Below are 14,257 nucleotides of genomic sequence, written 5' to 3'. Positions count from 1 at the left end.
AAAACAAAAAAAAAAACAGAATATGATCAGATATGATCAGGCTGGTGCAGAGATCAGTGCCACACACTAGATTTTGGGTGTATTTTGGTCTGTTAGAAGAGAGTGCTGCTCAAAATTTTAAAGAAAGAAAAACTTATATATGTACAAAAATAAGGGTTAATACGATGAAGGGATGGAATATGACTGTAAAGATGAAAATTATAAAAGATTTTATAAAAGGAATTGATAAGAAGTTGTTTGAAAAAAGAAGAGGATTAAAAAAATAAAGAAAGAAAAAAAAGAGGGGGAGAGAATGTGATCAGGCAGGAGACTAGAACAAACCCATACACTAGTGATTTAGGGTATATTTTGACCTGTTAGGAGAAACTGTATGTCAAAATTTTAAAGAGAGAACAACTTATATACATATGCCAAAAATAAGGGTAACTACTATGAAGGGATAGAATATGACTCTAAAAATTAAAAATAAAAATGTTTTTAATAAAAAAGATTGATTAAGATGTTGGTTGAAAAAGGAAAAAAAAAAAAAAAAAAAAAAAAAAAAAGACAGTTAAAACAAAAATTAACTTTGAAGGACTAAAGAATCATGGGAAAAAAGCCATGAATTCTATGTGCAGTATTCCCCTACCGCTGGAGTTCTGCCGTTCCCATTGATCGGTAAACTTGGTCTTGGCCGGCTGTTCTTGCTGATCTTCTGGGGGAGGGGCCTGTTGCCGTGGTTCCCAAATGTCTTTGCCGGAGGCAGAATTGCCCTGCCCTTGTCGGTCCGGGCTAAGCAAGCTGCTCGGGTTTGCTCTCAGGAGCTTTTGTTCCCTGCAAGCTCTCGGTACAGCTTTGGAGGACTAGGGTGAAAATGGTGGCCTCCCACTCTCCGCCCGGAGGAGCCGAGAACTCGGGGCCCCGCTCCTCAGTGCGCCCCCAGAGAAAAGCAGTCACTCCCGTGTCCCCGGTCTCCGGCCGCACTCCGTGCTCACCCGGCCTGTGACCGAGCGTTTCTATCTCTGGCACCCGACCCCGCGCAGAGTCTCCAAACCCAGCAGATCCCTGCGGTGCGCTCCAGCGCCGCTCCTCCCGGGGGAGGAAGGGGAGTCTCCCCGGCTCTGCCGCTTGTTGGGTCCCTGCTGGAGGAGCAGTGGCCCGACTGGGCCGCGGATCACAGTTTATGGCCACCCCGAGCTGAGAGCCCGCGCCTCGGCTCCGTCTCTGCAGCCGGCTTCCCCGCTCCGATTCCTGGGAGCTCTGCCGCACTCAGGCACCCCCGGTCTTTCTGTGACCCCGAGGGTCCTGAGACCACACTGTCCCGCGAGGGTTCCACCCCCCGCTTAGCCACTGCAGCGACGTCCCTCAGTGGAGCTGACTTCTAAAAGGTCCGATTTTGTGCTCCGCGGCTCTAGCACTTGCCAGAAGCGGCCGACGGAGGCCCCCTCCCCCGCCGTCTATCCTCCCGAATATCGCCTCGGATTCACTTCTCCGCACGTCCTACCTTCTAGAAAGGGGTCGCTTTTCTGTTCAGAGTTGCTGCTATTCTTTTCTTCGATCTCCTGCTGAGTTCGTAGGTGTTCAGAATGGTTTGATCCCTATCCAGCTGAATTCCTGAGACCAGACGAAATCCAGGTCTCCTCCTCCTCCGCCATCTTGCTCCGCCCCACCAACTGGCTTTCAGCATTTCCTTCAAGGGCCTTCACCCCAACGGGTCCTGCTGCTTTGATCTGCAACTTCTGCTTGATCTCAACTCACCCCTCAGAAAGCAAAGGATCATTTTTTTTCAAAGAAGTTCCCTTGACTTCTCCATATTAGACCAAGCTCTACCCCCTCAACCCCAGCTCCCAATGTAGTGGGTTGAATAGGGTCCTTCCAAAAGATATGTTCAAATCATGTCACTTGAAACAAACATCCCACCGAGGGAGTCCCTTCTATAATGATATGCTTAGTTTAATGAGGCCTCAACTTTTCAATACTATTTAAAATGGTATTGTCTTATTTTTCTCATTATAGAATGTATGTGCTCATTAAATGAAATTGGAAAACACATAAAAATAGAAAAAATAAAACTGTCTTCTGTTGTTACGTTTCAAAGGAAGCCATATTTTGGTGTCTCTATTTCTTGGACTTTTGGCTTTATCTGGGTTTTAATTTTTCGTGGTTAGGATCAGATTTCACACACAATTTTTACTATACTGCCTTTATTTAAATTATATTATAGGTAATTTATCCTATTACATATCCTTTATTAACATAAACTTTATAGGTTGCACACTATTCTATTGGAGGACTATATCATAATTTGTGTAACCACTTTCTTATTGTGCTATGTAGGTTGTTCCAATTTTTATATTTATAAGCAATACAGTGATGGATTTGTAAGTCATGCACTTCTACTAAATGCCAGATACTGTTAGGCCTTTCCAACAATCCTATCTCCCTGTCCTTCCAAGCTGGACTCTCTCCACTTAAACAATCAGTTTTTGTCATGCAGAGAGATTTGTTGATGTAATTCACCACAAAGCTGATTTTTTAGTTCCATTCAAGTTTTCCCTTCCATGATTCCCAACATCAATTGGAACCTCTCTTATTTGAGAAAAATACCAAAATTGTTACCACCACTACTAATAATAATTACCCATCATCATTGGAATGCTTACCATATACTGTGCATAATCTCATTATCATCATAAACTCCTATTAAGCAGGTGTTTTTATTAGTGTTAACATTCACAGTATTGGGCTCTGTTTTATCTACAAAACTGCCTAGAAATGTGGGGATGACAGGTACTAAATCTGGCTTAACTCCATTAGTCCCATAACCCCAGCATAGGAATAAGCATGTAGTGGGACATGCTAAATAACTATCAAAACATAATTGAAGTAACAATAAGAATAAAGGAACTGACAGGAAAACAATATTATGTCGCTTAACTGCTCTAAGCTTTGGTTATCCCTCCAGTAAAATGGGTGTATGGAGAAGTGGATGTTGGACCAGATGCTTCCTAAGGGATAAATGTTCATTACCTTATGCCATCTTTGTTTAAGAATTGACCACAGGGCAGCTGGGTGGCTCAGTCGGCTAAGAGTCTGCCTTCAGCTCATGTCATGATCCCAAGGTGCTTGGATTGAGCCCCTCATTGGGCTCCCTGCTCAGAAGGGACTCTGCTTCTCCCTCTCCCTCTGCCCCTCCTCCTCCACCCATTCTTTGTCTCTCACTTTCTCTCTCTCTCACACACATAAACAAATAAAATCTTAAAAAAAAAAAAAAAAAGAATTGACCACAGTTTCCCAAGCACCTACTGTGTGATAGGTCCTGGGCTAGTTACTGAATTTTCTGAAGCTAATAGGATTAACCCTCTCTCTGAAAGGCCATAGTTTTTACGGTTAAATGCTAGCTTTTAAGTTCCAAAATCAAACAGGAAGGCAGGGTGTGGGGAGAAGGGGAGAATGTCTGAGAAGGTAAATTAATTCAGCTTGCTGGTCCAGCAGCCATTCAGCATAACTGGCCTAAGGAAGGCTTTCTGGACTGGCTCAGATCTTCACCAAGCATATCGTAGGGACCCTGTTTATATCCTCATAGCATCGTGCACTTCTCATGCTTATACTCCTTGTAAAAGTCAAGCTCTGAGAAGGCATGGATAATGCTCACTCTACAACCACAGTGTGTAGTGTTCAAGAACATTTGTGGAAGGAAGGAGAAGAGGAAAAGCAAGAGCTCAGGACCATTACCCAGGGAAACAAATCTATTATAATAAAAGAGAGAAAAAGTCAAATGCCAGAAGAGAAGAGAGAAAACATTGCAGGGGTCTGAAGAGATGGCACTCCCTCTCCATACTCGAGTATTTTCACAGTCGTTGGACTGCGAGATTATGTATTTAGAGTTGAAGGATGTGGGATCTTGAAAAATTTGAAATCACTTGTGCAATTGGTTTGCCAATCTCATGGATGATCTGTCTGTTTGCTCTCACACTGCCACTTGATGGAGATCAGTGTCTTCGAATCCATCTAGACACTTGAATCTTGATGTGATTATTCAGATTCTTTCTTTAGGCTCTCCAAAATCTAGTTTTCGTATTTTCCTGTCTTTAATCAAGTCTTCCAATGTAGGTGGTGTTTTAGGATGGAAGACAGTCCTCTTCCTTGGCTGATATTGTTTTTTTAATCGTTGTTCTCTGGGTATGGAAATTCAACCAGCCCAAAGGCCACCTATCTTTATTGGCAAATTCACAACTCCAGTGATAAAGAGAAAATTCTAAAATACTACAAAGGAAAAAAATATATAAAATAGATTACCTACCAAAAAATAAGATTTAAAGACTCTCAGTCTTTGATGATCATAAATAGGAGTTAGGGGACAGTGGAATGACATCTTTGAACATTTTGGGGGGAAATGATTGTATACCCAGAATTTCACACTCAGCCAAACCACCGATCAAGTGTGAAAGTCTAATAAAAATTTTTGGGTTTGTTTCATTTTTGTTTTTATATTTCAAGGACTCAAAATTTTACCACCCAAATACTCCTTGTGAAAAAGTTTCTTGAAGAAGCCTGAAGCTTCTGAAACAAGTGGGAAACAAGCCTGAAACAAGTGGACATAAACCAAGAGGATGATGTTGGAATGAACAGATCCATCCAAAGGCCCATTGAAGAGAAAGAAAAACCAGCAGGAGAACTTTCTGTGGCACACCTGGCTAAGTACATGGGGGACTCAGAGGGCCTCAAGAATGATGTATTTAAGATGTTTCATTATAATGGAAGAGCAATTTGTTGGTTTTTCACTTATGAATTCAACCAAAGAGATGACATGGAAGAAATAAGTGAGTGACAGAACAGAAGGCCAGTGTGACCCACTGGAAAGCATAAGACTGATGGCAGAAGTGACAGAAAGGGGGGAGGGGTGGCAGGAAGGAAATATTTTCATACCACCAAACTTACGCAGTAAGACACAGAGGACCGATAACAGGTAACCAGTAGATGCAATAGAATCGTAAACCAAAATTAACAATGAAATTAACTGAATTAATGCAAAATGTGGTAGAAGGTGATATAGGTGAATGACACTGTGTTTTATCACAGTAGAAAATCAGTAAATACTGTCCAGTGTTGGAAAAATGAGAAATGAGTAGAAGACCATATTGTTTCAAAGATTTAATTATAGAAAAAAGTAAAAGTGATTTCCCTGGGGGATTAAGCTGGGAGTGTGGATGGGGCCTGGGGACTATTGCTTTTTATCATAAATTCTTGTATTCTTTGATTTTTTTAAGCAGATGTAAAGAATAATTTGATTTAAAACATTTTTAAAGGGAAAAACTATTGTGAATATCTGACCTTGTCGGAGAGCTGCTTAAGCAGCTTCCTTGCTCCTTTAAACGCTGATCCATTTTATTTTTTTCAGGATTATCTGTGATTAAGGAGTCAGATTTCTTTCTTTTTTTTTTTTTTTTTTTTTAGAACCACTGCTGCCTCCCCCACCCCCTTCTGCTTAAGGGCTGAGAATGGAATTACATACTTCTCGTTCCAGAATTGTTTGAAATAATTGAATTAAGGCTGCAGAAAAAACTTTCACCCTCATCCCTGGAAACACACCCCTCCCCCATTGCTGCTGGTCTACCCTCTCTCTTCCACTGAAAGTCAGTAGGGCCTTGTTTCCTTAACTTGTTCTTTTTGAGTTACTGTGAGCTTCATGAGGGTGAGCCATTGCATAAATAATAGCCATGGTAGTAATAATAATACTAAATAATTGCTCCTGTTTGTTGAATGACTTAACGGGCCAGACATTGTTCTAAGGGGTTTCAAATAGCATATCATCTTAGCCTGATTGTGGTCTGTGGGGGCGGCTAGTGAGGTGGTTGAATACAGATTCCACAACACACTGCCTGGAGACTGATCCGACCTCAGCCATCTCCTAGTTTATAGATAACTTACTTTTAACCTCCCTGACACAGCCTCCCTTGTCCATGCGAGGAAATAATAACAGTATGCACCTCCTAGAGTTTTGATGAGGATTCAATGAGTCAACACAGGTAAGCACTTAGAGCAGTGTCTGACACATAATAGGCAGTGAAACATAATGGCACTATTATCCCAATTTTATAAATAAGAACTGAGTCAGGGAGAGAAAGTGGGGAAGCTAAAATTCTAGCCTGGGGGCCTGACTCACTCTCAATCTCTTTGCCACTAAGTACCAACCAGACAATGAGGGGTAAAAATGCCGTCTCATGTTTGCTTTATTCATCTACTTGGGTGGAAGATGCAAGACTTTGAAGTGAGATGAACTTGAGTTTGTATACCCAGCCGCTCTCCTTCCTGTAGCTCAGTGGCCTTGGTCAAGTTTTTAACTTGTCTTATTTTGTTTCCTCATTAGTGAAGGTATGAAAGCCTCCCTTGCTGGGTGGTCCAGAGGATTTATTAAAGTTAACGTGTGGAAAGTGCGCAGCCCTCATTAAAGGTAGTACCCTGGGAGACCATTATCATCCCCCTGTCCCAGTAAGCCATGCCCAGGACTGCCTCCGTCCTTGAGGACTGTGAAGGGACATACAGGATGGATCATTCAGAGATAACTTGCCTCACTATTTCTTAAGCACTTACTATGCCCCAGCGCTGTGCTTGGCAATTTCACATGTATTCCATCAGTCCAAATTACCATGGCCCCTCTTTCCTTTTTTATAGGTGAAGAAATGAAAGGTTTGAGGCTGGATGAGGCTTGAATAAGAAATGTTCCAGAGCATGACTCAAAGCCCTCTGTTTGGATTGTGAAGACATGTTTAGAAACAGGCTCACAGTTGATTCTCAGTTGCAAAACAGATTTTTCCCTTGGTCCTTTGCGAATCACTAAATTGATCCCTAATGAGAAGGTGAACTCACGCTTCAAGAGAGTGTTCTGTGATTTTAGCTTTTACCAGTGATATCTGCCAGGTCCTAGGGCGGGAAAATAGTGAATTTAGAGCTTTGCAATTGAAAATCTGCCCTCTCAGTGTAGTCGGATCACATGGAGTTCTCCATGGGCAGACAGGGTGTTTATGTGGTGATGTTTATAGATGGGGAAACCGAGACAGATGGAAATGTGCTCAGGACCAACTGGCGGGAGGTGGCAGACCCCAGTCCCCCTCTCAAGCTCTCTTCTTGTGCTCCATTATGCTCTCCCCAGAGCCTATTTCTGGACTTCCAGCGAAACCCTTACAGGTGCTGGTGGGAGCCCAAGTTGGGACACACATAAACCCCAGTGTGTGTCAAAGCCACTTGTTGGATGTGATAAGAAGAATGATTGCCTTACTCCTTCCCTAAAGCATTTCTGATTGTAAGCAGTTTTTGGAATCTTATTGTTTTTCAGGCAGGGGTCGGGGGGGGAAGTGATTTTACTGATTTTGTCTGAAAGCTCAAAACTTTGCAGCCAGCTATTAACAAGGATCAGCCCCACGCTGCCTGCTCTCACCCTGGATGGCAGGCCTCCCCCATGAGCCGGGAAGGGGAGGGGAGGCGGGGACCGTGGCATACCGAAAGAGTCACATTTTGGGTCCCTGTTTATTCGCACTGTTGGCAGCAAGAAAAGAAAGGCAACCAAATCTGCTCTTCATGGGCAGAAAGCAAATCTAATGTTCCAGCATTTGCAGTTTCAATATTGACACAGCCTCTTGCTTCTGCAGAACTCAGAGTCAGGGAAAACATGTCATCTTCCCTGGCCCTTGTTTGCATGGGGCAGGGATCAATTAGAAAGTTACTTTTTTTTTTTTTTTTCCTTACATCAAGCAGTACAACTGATTTCTGTAATCAGCATCAGTGAGATTCACCTTTCGGGAAATTAGAATTTTCTCTTCAGCCACAAATCCATTTTAAGTAAACATCATTGACCACCCACGTGTAGAGATGCTTTTTTGGGGGAAATTACTCCCCCTCCGCCCCCTGCTTTGTGATTTGGTAGCGAAGTATGGGGTGGGGGAGATTTCACTAAGAAAGTCTATTGTTCTCTAGAGTTATTCCACATAGGACAATGGAGTCAAGGTTTGTTTTGCTAAAGATACATTACAATTCCCATAAATACAATTACATTCCGGTGGAAAATATTCTGCAATCACAGTTTGGTCATATGCAGAACTATAGTATTGGGCACAGAGAATGGAGATCCCATAGTTTCCTTAGAAGAGTAACTGATTAAATTTTCCCAAGTTTTCTTACTGAAGGGTATTCACTCATTTGTTTGTCAACTCTTTACAAAGTGCCTGCTATGTGGGGCTCTTTATCAACCCTTTACAAAGTGCCTGCCTACACGGACTTTTCTACCTCCCGGAAACATGGATTCGGGCCCACAAGCATCACGTATGTGGGGTATAGATATCACACATGTGGTATTTGGGTCACAGGTATCAGACAGATGTTATTTAATCTGTATAACCACCCCGTGAGGGAGGCCATGTAACTCACATTTTATAGATGAGAAAATAAATCCTCAGCAAGATCAAGCAGTTGCCCAAGGCCACTGGCCAGAAAGTGGTGGATTCCGAACCGACACCTGTCTGGTGGCGGAGCCTGCGTCCTTTTTTCATTGAGGAAGACAAGAATCAGGTTTGCTGTGATGTTTATAGTTGTCATTGTATCATACAAGTTTGCATGTTGGTGATGCCACGGCTGAGTTTGTTTGTATGTTTGTTGATTTTTGTTGATGGGGCAGCTTTCCAACAATTTCCTTCTGTCCTTAATGACATTAACTTGTGTCTATTCAAATCCATTCCTATTTGGAAGCAACAGAAGCATCCAATCCAGGGAAATAGCTAAGTAACTTATCATCCATTTGAAGGAATAACAAGCAGATATTTAAAATACTGTTTACGAAAAGTCAAATGAACTTTAAAAAATCATTATCGAGTAGTGAAAGCGGAACTGCAAGGTACAAAATTGTGTGTGCCTGTGTCTAAGTATCCCCAGTACTTTGTGAAGTGACTCTGTGTGAATGAGAAGAAATGAAGAGGAAAAGAGCTGAAATAGTCACATGGGCAGTAGGCTTTTAAAATTCATTTTATTTTTCCAGATGGTCTACAATATATCTTTTATTGAGGTATTGCATTAAAATATGAATTATTTTATCAGAGCCATCCATATCCACTGAGTAAATTCAGTAAATCATAGCTTTTTCCAACGTAAAGCCAGTCAGAAAGAGTCGTTGTCATGTGCTCTACAACTGATATTTTATACCATGCAAACGCACTGGATTTTGAAATGAATGAATTGGATAGCTTTGGAGTTGCACTGGAATATGGCTGAGAGATGTATCCTAAAATGTGTCAATGCTATCAACCTATCTGTCCATCTATGTCTATTGTCTACCTTTTTCTAAGTTTCAAAGAATAAATAACTTAGCCTTTTTACACTGTTCCTGCGCTGTAATCCTCCTGACAGCCTGATGAGGGAATTATTATAGCTGTCCCCATGTCATGTGACATAGGCAAGGCCACATAGCCAGTGGCAAAGCCAGGATTTGCATCCAGGCCATGCCTGTCCACTTCTCCCCATGCAGCCACCCTCACCCCATCAGCTCTGGCCACGGGTCTGCCTCTCCAGGTCGGCTCTTGGCATTGCCCCCAGCACACGGAGGGCGCTCGGCACCATCAGGCATGCTTGTGAGGCTGTGATTACTATTTAGGACTTGTTTATTATTACATCAACTTCTATGGATTCTTGTACCCAGTTACTTTTTCCTCCTGTTTACACTTACTTGAAAAATAGAAGGAATCATTCAATTGGAAGATTGCTGATTTATCAAAAAAAAAAGTATTCAAATGCAGGAAATGGAAGGGCACAGTTGTATTAGGTATTTCACAGAGAATATTCCAGAAAATCTATAAATCAGAAAATAATCACAAGTTGGGGAATAGAAAATATTATAAAACTTATCCTTCTGTGTGTGGGCTTGCCTTTTCTCCAGGGATGTCTGCTATGAAATGCAATGGGAACAACATCTATAATAGGTCTCGCTGAACACTCTTTACTGAGATAAAGCCCGACGTCTTTGACTTGGACTGGATGGTCCTTTCTTAATCTGTCCTCACCTCCCTGTCAGTCTCTCCCCACTGTCCTAAACCATTCCAAATCCATTATTCCCTCCATACATCCAGACCAAACCACAATCACCAGCTAATGCCATGCCGTCTGCATGCAATCGTCTAGCTGCCAACGGTACTCATCCTCCAAGTCCCAGCGGAAACATGACTTTCTCTGAAAAGAGGCCCCAGACCCTCACCGCTCTGAAGACTTGATTCTCCCCTTCTTAGAGGTCATTTTGTAGCGCATCCTTTCCCCAAACACTAAACTAATACCCCAAACAGAACACCAACTCTTCCAGCCTGGGAAGCTTCAGGAGCAAGGGGTGAGTCTGGGGCATCATGCCTAGCACCCAGCATATGGTGTGGCACACTGGCGATGCTCCATGAGGGTCTGTTGGGTTGTTATTTGGAAGCTCAGATCAGTGAGGCAGCATTGATAACCCAACTCGGTTATGTAAAGCAAAATGGGGAACTTAACATAAAGGTAGTAGGAAATCTCATGAAGTTAAAAAAAAGGGGGGGAACATTAGTAGATTTCAGGAATGGCTGGAGGAAAGTACCCTCACATGGGATGCCTCCATCTTCCTTGGTGGCTCTTGTCCATGTTTGTTCACTCTTTTCTCCGCCTTCCTTTCCCTCTGTCTCTCTCTCTCTCTCTCTCTCTCTCTCTCCTTTTCACTCTGTCTTTCATACCTACTTGATAAGAATATGAGGCAGCTGCCGCTTCAGTCAAGATCTTCACAGACTCAGATGCCGTTCCGCACTTCCTCAACAAAACTGTGCCCTAGCTCTCGGTTCCTATGCCCAAATCCCCAGGATAAGACTTTGATTGGCTTATTTTAGGTCCTATGACAAATGTTAAAATAATGAAGTAGCCAGGGGACAGAGTAACAGCCTACCATTAAGGTGGATCCTGCAACAACAATAAGGATTTGGGGAGCCAAAGTGGGCAGTCACCAGGAATTGGCGGTGAGGATACAGTCACAGCAATGCCCTCTGCATTTGCACACGTGTATGTATGCACACACACACACACACACACACACAAACACACACAGTCCAAAACATAGTAGGTCTGCCAAAGTATCTGTTGAATTAATAGTCGGATGTATGCGCACCCATATTTATTAATACGGATTTTATTATTGAGGAATACATGTTCATAACGTGGCTTCTGTCCCGGAAAACAAATCCTCTGCTACCTCCACCCTCAGAGAAGGAAAATGAATTTTCACTGTGGTCCAAATGCTTACCGGGGTCAAAACACTCTGTTATCTTGAACATAATGTTTCATGGTATCTGTTTTAATGAAGAGCCATGGCTTACCTCCTCCACAGCGTTTGATCTTGCCTTTGGGGTGTGGGGGTCACGCAGCACGTTTTTGCCCTCGGTCTTGGTGCATCCTCATGGCAGCAGGACAGGAGAAGAATGCTAAAGGATGAGACCTAGGCTTCCATTAAGACTTTGGCTGGGTTTGGGGCGCCTGAGTGGCTCAGTTGGTTAAGCGACTGCCTTTGGCTCAGGTCATGATCCTGGAGTCCCGGGATCGAGTCCCGGGATCGAGTCCCGGGATTGAGTCCCGCATCGAGTCCCGCGTCGAGTTCCGCATCGGGCTCCCTGCTCGGCGGGGAGTCTGCTTCTCCCTCGGACCCTCCCCCCTCTCATGCTCTCTCTTTCTCTATCTCATTCTCTCTCTCAAATAAATAAATAAAATCTTAAAAAAAAAAAAAAAAAGACTTTGGCTGGGTTTCCATTGCTGCCCTCGCTCAGCTTGCGGCCCTGCAGTGAGCTTCGATCAAGAGCAAAGAGGACGTGGTTAGTTTTAAAAGGAGTGTCTGTGTTTTAACAGCCATGGTCATTTGTAATTTGCTCGTGGGGGTGCAGTGGGGAAGAAACATGGGTCAGGGCAAGTACCCATGGCACCGCGGTGATAAGTGCAGGCCCCTGAGCCACACTGGATGGGTCATCGCTGCCTCTTCCATTCCAGAGCTTCTCTGTGCCTTCATTTGCCAGAAAATGAGCATGATACTAGTACTCAGTACTCAGTCCCCCTGCTGTCCCTGGACAACCTGCCTCTAATATTCCAGTGTTCCTAACCCAAACACCCATGCTGCTGGCTTCCTGGAAATCTGGCCAGTCTGTCCAGGCTTCTGCCTGCACAGGTACCAAGGCCATTAGCTCCCCTCATCCTCGACCTCATGCCTGACCTTCTTCACCTTCTCCTCTGGCTCTTGCACTCCCACTGCCTTGTACTACCATGGCCTCTCCCATCCACCTCACCCCAACACACACACACACACACACACCCCTCATACAACACTCGTACCACACGCACTCTACACCTCATACCACACATACAACACACTACACACACACAACATGCCACACACACACACCACACACACACCACACACACCCTACACCTTGTACCACACATACAACACACAACACATACACCACACCACAACACACACTCAGGCCCTTCCCCTCAGATGCCTGAGACAGATGCTTCCCACTGAGAGAGTACTTGGAATGAACTGAATCTGCTTCCCAGAGAAGAAGTGCCTCAAGCTCAGGGGTGTCACACCACTTTCCTTCTATCTGGCAGTCAACCCCACAGGGAAGCCCTGCATCCCTCCTCCTGCTTTCTCAGCCTGTGGGGAACTGGGGACTGGGTTCATCTCCCTCTCCAGTGCCAGGGCTCTGCCAGACCCCAGATGTCCTCAGAGGCCGGGGAGGGTAGACTTTCTCTTCCCTCCCCAGATGGTACATACACTGCTGGGGAGCTTAAGCACTTGGATCACTCCACAGACTCTGGATTTCCCCAAAGTCACATCCTCTCTCACCCCTACACACTTGTAAAGGGTATTGACCTTGCGCACGCATGACTAACTGGCTCTCCAGGGCCGTCCCACCTAGAACAATTTCCTGCCTCCACATCTGAGGCCCCAGTAACTCAGAAGAATGGGGGCCCCAGCATGGGAGTGCTCCACTGCAGTCATATGCCCGCATCCAGAATGTCATCGGGAAAGGGGCGAGGGAGCACATCCAGAATGTCATCGGGAAAGGGGCGAGGGAGCCGGGATCGATCACGATCACAGTCCTGGCCATAGACTGGACACAAACTATTCCATTTGTCTAATTCCCTCCAAGAAGCTGCTGGGCACAGTGTTATACAACTTTTGTTTCAAATATCTCTACCTATCTACCTATCTGTCAATCTGTCTATCTATCATCTATCTATCCATCCGTCATCTCTATCATCTATGTTTTGGTAAATCTTATTCTGCGACACTTTCGTTCCACTTGTGTCTGCTTATCTATATTTCTATCTAGTCTGCCTGTCTGTCTCTCTCTCCATACACTCTTTTGCACTGGGTTACAGTAAAATGCATTTCTTATTATGGATTGAGGTCAAAAATTCACATTTCTGAACCTCTTTTCAAGTTTATGTCCCTCATCTAAGAAATAAGGTTAAAGACTCTCTTCCCCTCTAACTGCGAGGAGAGTCAGATTAGCATCCAGATCCATCCCAGCAATGGAAAAACATAATCATGTTTAACGGTTCTCACTGGGTGCTGTGCTTATGTAACTGATTTTCTTTTTTATTTTTCCCCAATTTCAAAAAAAAAATGTGAATTAACTTTACAATCAGACTTTTTTTAACTGTAAAAAATGTCTTAGAAAAAAAGAGCATATTCATAGAAGAGTAACCAAGATAAAAAAGCAACTCAGAATTAGTTTATATAATTAATAGTTACAAAAGCCAGACTATTTATTCTGGAGATGGAGACTCTTAGAGTGTGAACAGGAAGGGATGTTCATGTTAATTCACTGTCTGGAAAAGCATAAAAGCTTGGAAGGTGAATGGCACCATGTTTTCATTTTTCATGGTTCCAGGGGCAGAATGAAGAGGGCCAGTGGAAGTTCCAGAGAGCTCTATTTTATTATCTGGAGAGGATTTTCTCACAGTTGAAGCTGGCCTCAAGAAGCCAGAGGCTCATCATCACTCCAGGAGTTAGGCAGAGATGCTGTGAGGCACGTTCTGAGCGCAGAGGATGCTCTAAAGCGTCTTCTGGCTCCTACCTTCTCTTAGTTAGATGTGGCAAGACTGTCGTAGCGAATGTATGCCATTATCCCCACCCTCTTCCTTGGCCATGGCTCTCAGGATGAGTTTTTATGGTGAAAAGTCTTTGAACCTCCTTCTTCACTCTAGTAGGCTGAATAATGACCCCCAA

The 14,257-nt window shown here is 43.7% G+C and overlaps 1 long non-coding RNA gene across 1 annotated transcript in view; it reads left to right on the top strand.

Moving 5' to 3' along the window:
- LOC141373197 (uncharacterized) overlaps positions 1–4,781 on the top strand; it is a 33,364-nt gene extending 28,583 nt beyond the window's left edge. The window contains exon 3 of the long non-coding RNA XR_012378906.1: positions 4,480–4,781. This is a non-coding gene — a long non-coding RNA (uncharacterized lncRNA). The remainder of the gene's footprint in view (positions 1–4,479) is intronic.
- Positions 4,782–14,257: the final 9,476 nt, after the last annotated feature.

This window comes from Callorhinus ursinus, unplaced genomic scaffold (assembly GCF_003265705.2).
Source record: "Callorhinus ursinus isolate GAN/ISIS: 27379988/994484 unplaced genomic scaffold, GSC_fseal_2.0 scaffold8, whole genome shotgun sequence".
NCBI lineage: Eukaryota > Metazoa > Chordata > Mammalia > Carnivora > Otariidae > Callorhinus > Callorhinus ursinus.
This window is presented reverse-complemented; position numbering and strand designations above follow the sequence as displayed.